Source organism: Musca autumnalis, unplaced genomic scaffold (genome assembly GCF_047663935.1).
Source record: "Musca autumnalis isolate F117 unplaced genomic scaffold, ASM4766393v1 scaffold_3, whole genome shotgun sequence".
NCBI classification, from domain to species: Eukaryota; Metazoa; Arthropoda; class Insecta; order Diptera; family Muscidae; genus Musca; species Musca autumnalis.
The window spans coordinates 246,139,925-246,154,883 of record NW_027411866.1 but is presented as its reverse complement, the minus strand read 5'-3'; the positions used below and the strand labels follow the sequence as shown (position 1 = coordinate 246,154,883).

Below are 14,959 nucleotides of genomic sequence, written 5' to 3'. Positions count from 1 at the left end.
AATTGAGAGTTTCATCCAGCTACACAATCGAAATTATTTTTGCCCAAAAATTTTGTCGCCTTTTTTTCACGCAGTATGAACTTGCCGAATAAATTTCAATATTTTTTGCCAAATCCTGTTGTAATAAGAATCTCGAAATCTGACCCACAGTTCATTCTGTTTAATTTGGCTGTGGGTCCATCTCCACTTCTAGGAATGTGGCTGTTTCAGCGGGCTATAACTACAAAGTTACTGCAGTAACTTAAGTATCGTAGTTGCGCCAAAACTGCTCTGGTTTGTCTTGCCGGCTTAAGCTTCTTAGATGCGGATGCACATCGAGTTCGTTTATGACATCTGCGACTGCATCTGTGTGAATGCTATTCAAACATGCTTAATAGGCTTGATGATCTTGGGGTTCTCTATTGTAACGTTGGTCCTCTCTTTGAAGATTATGCAGACGTGCATGGGGTCCTAACCACCATATGGTGATTGAGATGGCTATCACGTTAACACCTCTCTAGTCCATGTGGTGAACAGAGTGGCAGAATATTTAGTGGCGAGTATTTGGATATTCATGACATGGAAAAAGGTGGCAAACAGTTAAAAAGGAGTTGAGCCTCTCACAAATGACATCAGGGTAGGTCATACGCGTAAGTAACGATCTCAATGCAGTGTGGAATACAGGAGTGGTGGTACTTATAGAACTCCATGTTTCACACTACGGGACTCCTACTTCTTGTTCCTGTAGTAGAAGTATCCTTTCTAACAGAAAGGGTCTATAGAAGTAACCTTTCTTACAGAAAGGGTGCTTAGGAGTACCCTTTCTTACAGAATAGAAAGGTACCCCTATAGAGGTATCCTTTCTTACGGAAAAGGTCTATAGAAGTACTCTTTCTTACAGAAAGGGGGTATGGAGGTTCCATTTCATATAGAGAAGGTCTGTTCTTACAGAAAGGGTCTGTAGAAGAACCATTTCCTACAGAAAGGGTCTATAGAGGTACCCTTTGTTACAAAAAGGAGGTATGGAGATTCCTTTTAAGACAGAAAGGGAATGTAGAAGTACCCTTTCTGATAGAAAGGTTCTGTAGAAGTATCCTTTCTTACAGGAAGGGTCTATAGAAGTAACATTTCTTACAAAAAGGGGTCTACAGAGGTACCTGTATTGTACGTAGAAGTACCCTTACTTACAAAATGGGTCTATAGAAGAACCCTTTCTTATAGAAAGGGTGTAAAATGGTACCCTTTCTCACAGAAAGTGTGTATAGAGGTACCCTTTCTTGCAGAGGGCTCTATAGAAGTACAATTTCTTACAGAATAGGTGTATAGTGGTATCCTTTCTCACCGAAAGGGTCTATAGGAGGACCTTTCCTTACAGAAAGGGTGCATAGAGATGCCCTTTCTTATATAAAGGGTGTATATACATAGGTACCCATTCTTACAGAAAGGATGTATAGAACTACCCTTTCTTTAAGAGGGGTATGCAGAAGCACCTTTTCTTCGAGAAAGGGTGATTCTACCGTTCCTACAGAGAGGGTCTTTAGAAGTGCCCTTTCTTATAGAAAGGGTCTATATAAATGCCCTTTCTAAAAAATGGTGTATGCAAGTACTGATCCAAGGGTGTACGCAGCTCTGGCAAAATTTGACACTCTCCGCTAATTCTCGTATGGGCGCCCTCATTTACCGTGCAAGGCGTAGAGCTGCCAATCTACTTTACCAGCACTGGTCATTGCCGAGGACCGAACGCTACAACTCTTCATGAACATTAAAGTTTCCTAAGATCAGTCGGGAGGGAGCCTAGGTGGTGCAGAAAGGAGGTATGGGGTTTTTCAGACAGAAAGGGACTGTAGAAGTACCCTATCTGATAGAAAGGGTCTGTAGAAGTATCCTTTCTTACAGAAAGGGTCTATAGAACTACCATTTCTTACAGAAAGGTTCTATAGAGGTACCCTTTCTCAGAGAAATGGTCTATAGAGGTACCTGTATTGTAAGTAGAAGTACCCTTACTCACAAAATGGGTCTATAGAAGTACCCTATCTGATAGAAAGGGTCTGTAGAAGTACCCTTTCTTACAGAGGGGTCTATAGAAGTACAATTTCTTACAGAAAGGGTCTATAGAAGTTCCTTTCTTACAGAAAGGGTGTATAGAGGTGCCCATTCTTATAGAAACGGCATGTAGAAGCACCTTTTCTAATTCTAGTAGGGGCGCCCTCATTGACCGTATAAGGCGTAGAGCTGCCAATCTACTTAACCAACACTGGTCATTGCTGAGAACCGAATGCTACGATGCTATGATGAACATTAAAGTTCCTTAAGATCAGTCGGTAGGAAGCCGGCGTGGTGCAGTGGTAACCACATCCGCCTTGCACTCAGAAGGTCTGCGGTTCAAACCCTGACCAGATAATTAAAATTGTCAGAAGTTTCCCTTCCCTCTTCGGGGATGTTGTAGGATGTAGACCAGTTGGTTATGACCTTCCAAAAGTGGGCTAATGTTGGGCCTATTACCCGGAGTATAGCTCGTCAGCCCTATCGCGGACTGTTACCCCCATACATTCGATGTACGCTTCATTAGAGCCAGGCTCAAGCGAGATAGGTACATATTAAACAGACTGGTTCAGTAGAAAAGATAAAATCCTACCTTCGCTTCTGTTGCGATTCTTCCTCAATTCGTTATAACCATCACAACTCTATCAGCTGCAGTTGTTGTTGGGTGGGGTTAGCTGAACAGCTAAACAAGTGCAGCGTGTCGTGTGGTTCCAATCCACATACCGGGCATGGGTTGGGTATTCGAACCCAATACACATTGAAGCGGCTGCATTATCCGGATCTTAACTGGGCTAAACCCACTCGTGTTTGCCTTATCAGCTGGTGTTCTTCTTTTGCAATGGATGGGAGGTGGTCGTCAAGTACGCGATTAACACTGTATCTGTGTGAATGACGTTCCAGTTTATACCTTTGCACCTCTCTCTCTAGATCATGTCCATTAAATCGTGAAAGGGATGCTCACTGCGATAACATCCAAGCAAGTATTGCATCGACAACATCCTGTTGCACCGGTAAAATCTTTGTCTCCTCATAAAGTTTGTCCACTGGTATCATGAGGAGATATCCTGTTTCAGTGCTCAATGTGACATTCTGGCGAGTCTGAATTTTCTTCCACCGCGTAAAGCTAACATTTGCACACCACGCAGACGACACATAGCTCACTACATACCGGCCTATTGATTTGTAAGAGGTCAACAAGGTTTCTTTGCCAGCACCCCAAGTGCTGCCGACCAGTGACTTGAGGACCTTACTCCTTATTGCAAATAGCTGTGGCTTGCGCGTACGACTTAAACATGCTATCGAATCAGTACCCCATCGACCAATATGTTTAGGGGGAGCCTCATTTCCGCCGTCCAAGTGGTGAACAGTATGGCAGTCGATTTAGAGGCGGATATTTTCATATTCCTGAGATGGAAGAACTGCATTAAGTCATATAACATCATATTATATTTGTCATCGACGATAGGCTCCGACGCCAAGATCGTACAATCATCCGCATACATTACGATATCTATGCCTCATGGAGTGTGTGGAATTTCAGAAAGGTAGAGGTTAAACAGTTCCAGAGCTCCCTGTTCCACTATACGGGGTTCAGTATCGTGACCACCCTGCCAACTGTCCAGGCTTCTGGTACAATATGAGTGGCTAACGATCGGTTGAGGACACTTGCTAAATACTCAACTCCGGGTTCATCCAGTTGCTTAAGCGATACCATTGTTATTCCGTGTGGGCCAAACCCTTTGTATGTATCGCGTTTCGGATGACATCTGCAACATCGCCATCGTTAATTGTGGTGGTACAACCTTGGCTGAGAAGGCTCTTGTTATACGGCGTAACACAATCGACTTCGCCCTATCACTCTCCGGGTGCTCTATAAATTGCCGGTTAAAATGACACGCGCACCTCTTTGGGTCAAATACTATCACGCCGTTGAAAGTAACAACTGTTCTATCATGCTCCATTTCCGGATTCCACAGTGATTTCAGCTTTGCCACAACTTGCTTAACCCTTCACCAATGTTGCATTACTCCAGGTGGCCACATTTTCCGCTTATGGTTCATGGTTGGCAGGATACCTCATGTATCAGTCTTGGTGCCTCCATTGTGGCTACGTGTGAATTGTGAGCTATCAATTTGTTTGCAGCGCTGTACGCCGCTAAACCGGACAGTTACTGCCGTCTAAAAACGACCAAATATCGGGCATATAACGCGAGGCACAGCTATTTATCGGCTGTATATATATACGAGTATATACATTCAGCAGATCTACCACGGCAGCTGTACATTCTATGTATGGGTCACTAGAGTCAAGTTCAAACGAGATAGGTGTGTACTGGACAGACACGTGTAATAGGCAGGCATTTCCTCCTCCTCTGCTTCTTATACGATCCTTCCACATAACGTAGTAACCACCGCAATGTTCCAAACTAAAGGCGGTGGTGTGCACCTTTATATGGGGCTATATCAAAGTGTGGACCTGTGTTGACAATTGTTGGTAGAGAAGTTTTTGACTACTGGGAACTTCGAACGGCAAACTACAGGTAATTCGGTCATCAAATGTAGCTAAAAGCCTCAAAATACCGAAAATCGGGAGGTACCGTTTTATGGGGGATATAACTAAACATGGACCTATGTTGACCGTTTTCAGAGGAGATGTTTTTTGATCAGTGCGAATCTCAAATGTTAAATTACAGGTAGTTCGGTCAAAAAATGTAGCTTAAATCCGCAAAATACCGAAAATCTCCTTCGACCTTCATAAAGGTATCGGTTACTTCTTTTACTGATCGTCCATGATGTCGATATCATCAGCATAAGACATTAACATGTGGCTATTGGTGTAGATTGTGCCACTTCTTTTGACGTTTGCCTCTCGTATAACCTTTTCCAGCAGGATGTTGAAAAGATCACACGAAAGGCTGTCTCCTTGTCTGAAACCTCTTTTGGTACAAAACTCTTCGGATAGGTTCTTTCCTATTTTAACTGAGGACCTCGTGTCAGTTAAAGTCATTTTACAAAGCCGGATGAGCTTTGCGGGGATACCAAATTCAGACATTGTTTGGAATACCTTTGAACGTAGCGGGTTGTCGAAGACTGCTTTATAATCGACAAAAAGGTGGTAGGATCTGCATCCCTTGGGTCTTCTCCAGGATAAGCCGCAGGGTAAATATCTGGTCAATGGTGGACTTGCCGGGTCTAAAGCCGCATTGGTATGGTCCAATTATCTCCTTGGCCATAGGCTTTAGTCGTTCGCACAATATCCCTAACAGGATCTTGTAGGCAATAGGGACTAGACTTATGAACCTATAGTTAGAGCATACAGTTTTATCTCCCTTCTTGTGGACTAGGCACAGGTTACTCAGGTTCCAATCGTCGGGTACTCGTTCTTCCTGCCAGATGGTGCTAACTAGGTGATGAATACACCTTATCAGCGTGGTGCCTCCGGTTTTAAACATCTCGGCTGGTAAGCCATCGGCTCCTGCTGCTTTATTATTCTTCAACCGATATATTGCTGTCTTTACATCATCTTGGCTGGGCGGTATACATTCAATACCATCTTATGGGATTGGGTCTGTGGTATCTTCGTCGTCTTCGCTGCTACTGGATACCAACAGTTTTGAAAAATGTTCTTTCCATATCCTGAGCACACTATATGTATCAGTTACCAAATTACCTTGCTGGAGAATGTGCCTGTTACAAAGCCATCAGTTTGATGCTTTACTCTTTGGTAGAATTTTCGGACTTCATTCTGGTTACTGTACATCTCGATTTTTTCACACTCCCGCTTTTCCATCTCTCTCTCTCTCTTTTTCCTGCGGAAAAGACCTTTCTCCTTTTCTCCCGATATCTCTCTCGTGCGCTACGCGTTGCTACGGATTGTAAAGTAGCCCTATATGCCCTGATCATACCATGGATTCCTTGGTGGAGGCCTCTGGTATCCAAGTATGGATTTTGCGGCTGTTTGCATGGAGTGGGCAATACTTTGCCATTACGCTGATATGTTATCGGGATGAGGAGTGCTTTGATTAAGCAATTGGGCTAGTTGAGTGGAATATGCAGTGGCTATCTGTTGTGATTGCAGCTTACCGATGTCTAACTTTCGTGTTGTGTCTGTTCGTCCTTTGGTTGCTACGTTTAACCGGGTGCGTATCTTTGCTGCAACAAGGTAGTGGTCCGAGTTTATGTTTGCTCTTCGGTCATATGTTTCTTCTAAGCGCTCATAAAATATATCTTTGGTCAGTTCGTCCTTGTCTTCAGTGGGTGCATGAGGGCAAATAAAGCTGATGTTGAAGAATTTTGCTTTTATTCGAATTGTATCAAGTCTTTTATTCACTGGTGTGAAGTTTTAATCTCCGATCAACTACAAATCCGCAACCAAACTCATGCTTTACGTCATGGCAGCTATAATACAGTGCGTCACCTTTAGGTGTTGTTGTGACGCCTTTCCCAATCCATCGTATTTCCTGTATGGCAGTAATATCGGTCTTGTGCTTTTCAAGTACGTCTGCCAATGCGAAGACTGCACCTTCTCTATAAAGAGTGCGAACATTCCAGGTTCAGATTCGCAGATCATGGTCCTTAAAACGTTTGCGGGGTTCGTCAACTTTAGAGGGGTTCGTTTTTCTTTTCTTTCGTTTTTTCATAGTAGGCTGTTTTTTTCTAGGGGAGGGTTACTAACCCTGCGCCCAAACCCAACTTTTTAACGTTCTTATGGGTGAACGCGCGGCAGCTTTTCGCTCACTAACTTTAACGGGTGTTAAAGAAGCTACCCCAGGTGACAGTACGGGGAGGAGGTCAGTGTCCACTTGAGATAAAAGAGGGACCAAGATAAATCCTGGACTTTGGCATGTTGAAGCCGGTCAGGACCGTTCCTTGGTATCTTTCATCCCCACCCACAAAGTGACCATATATGTACATCAATAAATTAAGTAAAATTGTCAATCTTAAGCTGTTTTTATCATAATTATGGATAAACATACAATAAAACCTCGACATTTATTTTCTGTACGCTATTTTTGCAGTTTTCCCACTGTGAGACGGACATGGCTATATCGACTGAGAATTATAGCATGACAAACGGTAAAACAAACTTAATATACCCTTTATACTATGGTGGAGGGTATAAATATTTAAAAAGTAGGCTTTCCCGTAAAATGGATTAAGCATTATACCCTCCCCAAGGAATATAAATAAACACAAAAAGTTTTAAGTTTTTTTTTAAATACTTTCATGTGGTTTCGAGTTCGGTTATTGCCACTTATGTTACAATTTAAAATACAATTGTCCAATATTGACAACATTGTAGAGAAAATATGTAGAAAATCAAACAACAACAAAGCACTTGGTTAAGTTTAACAGAGAAGAGGAAAACTTTTTTTCCTCTACAGAAAATGCTAAAGGCTAGAAAACCAGAATTATTGGCTACATTTTTAAAAACAACAACAGTGTATCCCAATAGCAGCAATATCAATAGTATCAACATAATATCAACAATAAATACAACAACAACAAAAACTAAAAGAAGCAACACTTAGAAAAGAAACTATCTTGAAGAGCAGCTAAGATATTTTGCGATAGCCAAAGCCAGCCAACAAACAGCCACTCATTCAACAGAACAAAAGTTTGTAACAGCAGCCACTCAAGAAATCAGCTATCAGGAGGAGGGAGTGGTTCGACTAAACAACTGAAGTAAATTGTTGTTAACCAACATCCTACAATGGTCGTAGATCATGTGTAGCACCAAAGTAGCAGCAACAGACGATGGCGGTATTACCAAGTCCGGTGTATGCAAAAGGCCTGTTGTCCTGAACATTGCCTCTTCATCTCTGCTTAATCGAGGCAAGTCTTCTAAGGTTAATACACAAAGTGGCAATGCAGAATTAAACAACAACAGCGACAACAAAATTGTCAACAAGAAGAAAAATACTCAATGTGGTCAATGGTTTCAGTTTCCTTCTTCTTGGGCTTGTTTTTTTACTTCGTGCAATCGGGATTTCTTTTGTAAAGAAGTAGTAGAAGAAGAAGACACTTGTGCCACAAAGCCATAGAAAAAGATTGGTACTTGAAGTTGCTGTGGCGGCATATATTGGCTTAAATCAAAGCCTTCACATCATAACAACAGCAACGACAACAACATCCAACAAACAAACTTACACATAAGCCACTCTTGACCAGTTTGGGTTTTTGTTGCATTGTTATTGTTGTTGCCAGTGACGACGGCGGTGGTGGTCAGTCATTGTGGTTTGTGCCGCCTGAAGACGTTTAACATTAAACCTGGCTGGAATTTCAAATGATCAACTCTAGGCTTTGCCAGTTGTCCGTATATGCCAATGGACTGACGACTATGTTGTTATCCACCAACCACCCTCTTTCAACCTCAAATCATGCTGTTGGTCTTTCTGTTTCTACTGGACACCAACAATGACGTTGACTATGGCGGCGACAACTATTATCTGCAACAGGACACAACAGCAGCAACAACAACAACAAAATAAATAACAAAAAACGAAGGAAAAAGTGCAAAATCTATTCAAGTTCTTTGTAATTGCAGCAGCAACAACAACAGGAATAAGAACAAATGACAACAGCAACAACAACATCGTCATCGTTTTGTAATAGCAATGCCACCAGCTACAATAACAACAACCACACCAATTGTCTTGGCCATTAAATGAATAAAACAAGAACAACAACAACAGCAAGAAATTATAACAAGCGTCCAGAAAAAAAGACTCAACTCAATAAAAATACAGTGGTCCAAGAAATATAACTTCCAACGAGGTTTAATGTGAGATAGGTGCAGTGGTAGACACGTCCGCCTTGCACTCAGAACGGTAGTGCGATTATCTAACTCATTTTTTGAGTTACCGACAAATATCGGTAAAATTACTGGCCTTTTACAGAACATTTGTTCCATAAGCCGAACTAAGAAAAAATCTCCAATCCTCTCTGTTTGCTGCTGTATTTTCCCAATCTGGGATATGTAGCTTTGTGATATCTCGTTTCACTTGTTCGCTCCAACGAAGCTTTGGCCTTCCAGATCTGCGAGAACCTCCATGCGGCCCGTATTTATACGCCTTTTTAGCGGGTTCATCATCACTCATTCTTATAACATGGCCTAGCCATCGCAATCGTTGTATCTCGATTCGTTCAACTATATTGATGTCATTGTATAGTTGATACAGCTCGATGTTCATACGACGCCGATATTCGCCGTCAACACAGATTGGCCCGTAGATCTTTCGAAGAATTTTTCTCTCAAACACACAAAGCACTGCCTTATCTGCTTGAGCAAGTACCCATGCTTCGGAACCATACATTAGCACGGGTAGTATCAGTGTTTTGTACAGTGTTATTTTTGTTTGACGAGAGGTGGCTTTATTCCTAAACTGCTTACTCAGCCCAAAGTAGCATCTGTTAGCCAACACTATTCTTCTTCGTATTTCACAACTGATGTTATTTGTTGTGTTTATGGCGATGCCGAGGTAGACGAAGTCCTTTACTACCTCAAAATTATAGGTACCAACATTCACAGATGGTGCGGTGTTTATGGACATATTACGCGTCGATACCATCAACTTGGTTTTTACGCCGTTTACTGCCAGACCAACTTTAGCAGATTCTCTTTCGACTTTTGCAAAGGTGTCAGTTACTTCCTTTACCGATCGACCCATGATGTCAATGTCGGCATAAGCCAGTAACATGTGGCTGTTCGTGTATATCGTTCCATTTCTTTTGACCTTCGCGTCTCGTATGACCTTTTCCAGCAGGATGTTGAATAGATCACACGACAGGCCGTCTCCTTGTCTGAAACCTCTTTTGGTACAAAATTCTTCGGACAGGTTCTTTCCAATTTTAACTGAGGATCTCGTCTCAGTTAATGTCATTCTACAAAGTCGAATGAGCTTTGCAGGAATACCAAAATCAGACATGGCTTGGAACACCTTTGAACGTATAGGGCTGTCGAATGCTGCTTTATAATCGACGAAAAGATGGAAGGTGTCGATCTGCATTTCTTGGGTCTTTTCCAGGATTTGTCTCAAGGTAAATATCTGGTCAATGGTGGATTTGCCAGGTCTAAAGCCGCACTGATAGGGTCCAATAATTTCATTGACCATAGGCTTTAGTCTCTCACACAATATGCCAGATACTATCTTATATGCAATAGGGAGCAGACTTATGCCCCTATAATTGGAGCACACAGTCTTATCACCCTTCTTGTGGACTGGACATAGGATGCTCAGGTTCCAATCGTCGGGTACGCGTTCTTCCTGCCAGATGGTGCTAACTAGCTGATGCATACAGCTTATCAGCGTGTCGCCTCCGGTTTTGAACAGCTCGGCTGGTAGGCCATCTGCTCCTGCCGCCTTATTATTCTTCAGCCGGTTTATTGCTGTCCTTACCTCATCTTGGCTGGGCGGTATACATTCAATACCATCATCTGGGATTGGATCTGTGGTATCTTCGCCGTCTTCACTGCTATCGGATACCAACAGTTTGGAAAAATGTTCTTTCCATATCCTGAGCACACTATCTGTATCAGTTACCAAATTACCTTGTTGATCTCTACAGGAGGATATTCCTGTACCAAAGCCATCAGTTTGATGCTTCACTCTTTGGTAGAATTTTCGGACTTCGTTCTGTCTCCTGTACATCTCCATTTGTTCACACTCCCTCTTTTCCATTTCTCTCTTTTTCCTGCGGAAAAGACGTTTCTCCTCTCTCCTTTTCTCCCGATACCTCTCTCGTGCGCTACGCGTTGTTACTGATTGTAAAGTAGCCCTATATGCCGCATTTTTTTCTTCGGTAGCAGCACGGCACTCCTGGTCATACCACGGATTCTTTGGTGGAGGTCTCTGGTATCCAAGTACTGCTTTTGCGGCTGTTTGCATGGAATGGGCAATATTTTGCCATTGTGCTGATATGTTATCGGGACGAGAAGCGCTATCATTAAGCAATTGGGTCAGTTGAGTGGAATATGCTGTGGCTATCTGTTGTGTTTGCAGTTTGCCGATGTCCAATTTTCGTGTTGTGCCTGTCCGTGCTTTATTTGCAACGTTTAGACGGGTACGTACCTTTGCTGCAACGAGGTAATGGTCCGAATCTATGTTTGCTCCTCGGAACGATCGTACATCCAACACGCTCGATGAATGTCTTCCATCTATCACAACGTGATCAATTTGATTTATTGTTCTTTGGTCTGGAGACAGCCAAGTGCCCTTATGAATATCGAGATGCTTAAATCTGGTACTGCTAACTACCATGTTTTTTGCCACTGCGAAGTCTATCAGCCTCATTCCATTGTCTGATGTTTCACTATGTAGACTGAATTTCCCAACTGTTTGTCCAAAAATATTCTCCTTTCCAATTTTGGCATTAAAATCGCCTAGAACAATTTTAATGTCATGGGCAGGACAACGGTCATATGTTTCTTCTAAGCTCTCGTAGAATATATCTTTTTCTTTTCTTTCGTTTTTTCAAAGTAGGCTGTTTTTTCTAGGGGAGGGTTACTAACCCGACGCCCAAACCCAAGTTTTTTAACGTTCTTATGGGTGAACGCGCGGCACATGTTAGCTCACTACCTTTAACGGGTGTTAAAGGCAGTTCCCCAGGTGACACCACGGGGAGGTCAGTGTCCACTTGAGATGAAAGAGGGACCAAGATAAATCCTGGGCTTTGCCATGTTAAAACCGGTCAGGACCGTTCCTTGGTATCTTCCATCCTCTACGTCACCCGTCGGTAAAATTAAAACGCAAAATTATGAATGAAAAGTTCAAATAAAAGTTGACAGCACTTTTGCTATCGGTAGAACTTTACGAGTACTTACCAAAAAATATCGTTAATTACCGAATTCATAAGCATTTTCCTTTGACGGATTTTTGTCGGTAACTCAAAAATTTTAGGCGGTGTCAAATTACATCATTGCCAACGTTTACCTTAGACACGCCGTTAAGACTCGGCGATAAAAAGTAGGTCCCATATCATCGAGCCAATACGAATATGCGTGCACTCATTGATATGAGAGAAGTCTCCCTTGCTCCTTAGAGGTTGTTGTTGCAACATATGCGCTCCAACCACTCCACACGGTGTCATAGGGCTTTTTGTACCTTTCAGGGTATTTTCTCAGGAAGTACGGACTTGCCCCTGATGAAACTTATACCGTTATATGGGGGGCAGTGAATACAAGTTGCTACAAAAAAACAAACAAAGCGACTCGTGAACAGGTCCTAAACTGAACATTTCCGAAATTTTGTGTAGGAGGTACCCGAAGGAGTGGACCGATTGAGTCCATATTGGAACCTCATCTAAGTCTGCTAAAAATTTCACGATGTGCAAAGTATAGACCAAATCAGTTACTACCTTCAAGAGTTATCGTGCGCACAAATTTTCCGAACATTTTGGAACTTTTGTGGGGGAGGTACCGGAAGGAGTGGACCTATATAGCTCATCTTCGAACTTAAACTAAGTTTGGACAAAATATTACGAAAGCCAAAATTTGAAACGAATCGGTTCATCCATTCGAGAGTTATCGTGCGCACCAGCCAGACAGACAGGCAGACGGACGGACATGGCTAAATCAACTGCAAATTGTCTGAAACACATTACGTCCAAACATACTTGGGGTCTAAAACAATTATTTCGATGAGGCACATTTTGCCCGTATGAAAGTGTATATACCATCGTGAGCAAAAATGCTGAGGGTATAAAGATGGTGAAGAGATTCGCTTAAATCGAACAATTTGAAACTTTTGTGGGGGAGGTACCGAAAGGAGTGGACCGATGTGGTCCATCTTCGAACTTTAACTAAGTTTGGACAAAGTATTACGAATGCCAAAATTTGGACCCGATCGTTCTTCGTTTGCGAGTTATCGATTGCTTTGTTCAAGAGTTATCGTGCGCCCCAGCCAGTCAGATAGACGGAGGGACATTGCTCAATCGACTCCAAATTGTCTAAAACAGGTTTCGTCCAAACATACTTGGGGTCTAAACCCATTATTTCGACGAGGCACATTTTTGGTAGTATTAGAGTGTATATATCCTCTTTGGCCTAAAGGCTGAGGGTATGAAAATATACTGTTGTAGTTCCGATCACAAGGACCACCAATTCAGAACTATCTTGAACTGGATTCAAGGTTAACTTTTGTTATGGAGGTACCTGAAGGAATCGACCGACTGTGGTCTATCTTTGCACTTGATCTAATTCACTTTCAGAGTTACTCCTTTTGATAGTTATAGTGCCCTGCTGTCGTTTTAGTTGACTGTCATAGAATATTTTTGAGCTATCGGATTATTTCACCAGGGAATATTTACTTGTCCACTGTCCTTAACCCATATCGTACCGAGACAAATTTTTTATTTATTTTTTTAAAAACAAAGCACTTTTTTAGGGTAATTAGGACCCACTGATGTCAAAAATCAACTCAAAAAAATTTCCCGATTTTTCGTTTTCCCGGAAAGTGGTGTTCGAAATTTCGAACACTGGCGCCTAAGCTATATTTTTATATGTATAGAAGTAAAATAAAATTGATTTTTTTGCCGTTTTATTGACATATTTCACCATTTTTGTATGAAAAAATGGCTGAAAATTGGTATTGAGACTTCTTTGAACCTACAAAACTTTTCCCCGAAATGTGTTAGCACTGGTCCACGTTTTGGATTTTTTTTTTTTTTTTGCTGATAGATTAGATTTTATACATATACCAAAACTTGTTTAAAATTTAACCGTTTTCATCCATAAATATTTTTTTGAAAAAAAAAAGTGATTTTAATGTTCGAAAAATCGAACACCAATTACGAAATGGGTTAAGCGAAAGATTTGAATCTTTGAATGGAGTTGTTCGATATAGACCTCCTTGGAACTTGATGTGCGTTTTGAAGAAATAATACGGGAAGTGGAACCTACTTTTTATCGCCGAGTCCTAACGGCGAGTCTTAAGACACCGTTTGTAGAGAAGTTAAGCTAAAATACTTAGAAATGTCGCTAAAATATGTACGTTGAGGGGTATTTCCGCCATCGTTGAAATGCGTGCGTTTTGAAGAAATAATACGGGATGTGGAACCTACTTTTTATCGCCGAGTCCTAACGGCGAGTCTTAAGACACCGTTTGTAGAGAAGTTAAGCTAAAATACTTAGAAATGTCGCTAAAATATGTACGTTGAGGGGTATTTCCGCCATCGTTGAAAATGCGTGCAAGGCTGGAAGTAAGAACTACCTTTTGTAAAAATTCAAAAATGATTCTAGTAAAGCCCCTAAACTGCATTTCATCAAAAATAATTTAAGAGGTCTTGAAATAGAAAGATCTCCCTCTTCCATGTTCGAGCCGTCAGAGTCTATCTAAAACAAAATCACATGCTTTTAAACCTACCCGATAATGGTGTGGTTCTTACAAACTTTCAGCATTTCGGCCTACAGGTTTCGCACACCTAGGCCGGGTAGTTCGGGGTCTTCAAACGGTAGGTAGACCACGGCAAGAATAAGTCATATGTCCATATCCCATAATCTGCAGTTTTGCTTGTCTTGCAGTTTTCAAACCTCGGCCACATCCATTAGTGGAGGCGCCTTTACATAAGCTGTCTGGCTGAGGACTTCCCTCGAGTCTTCATTTCGACTCTCCTATAAAGGTCTACAGTGCCGAATCAGATAAGATGACACTCCTAAGTAGAGCCACCACCATTCGACAGTGGCTTGGAGCACGATAACTCTCGAACTGATCAACCGATTTGGTCCCAAATTTGGCCTTCGTCATTTTTTGTACAAACTTAGTTTCGAAGATGGGCAATACCGGTCCACAACTTCCGGTACTTCCTCACAATATTTAAAAAATGTCACTAAAATGGTATTCACAATATATCATTAACGGGGAAACCAATTTGGTCCAAACGGTGGATCTCTTAATATTTTGTCCAAATTTAGTTTAACCTCCTCCGTAAAACTTCAACAT

At 41.8% G+C, this 14,959-nt stretch overlaps 1 protein-coding gene across 8 annotated transcripts in view; it reads right to left on the bottom strand.

Moving 5' to 3' along the window:
* LOC141399242 (autophagy-related protein 101-like) overlaps positions 1-14,959 on the bottom strand; it is a 260,658-nt gene that overhangs the window by 116,729 nt on the left and 128,970 nt on the right. The gene's annotated exons all lie outside the window — the stretch shown is intronic.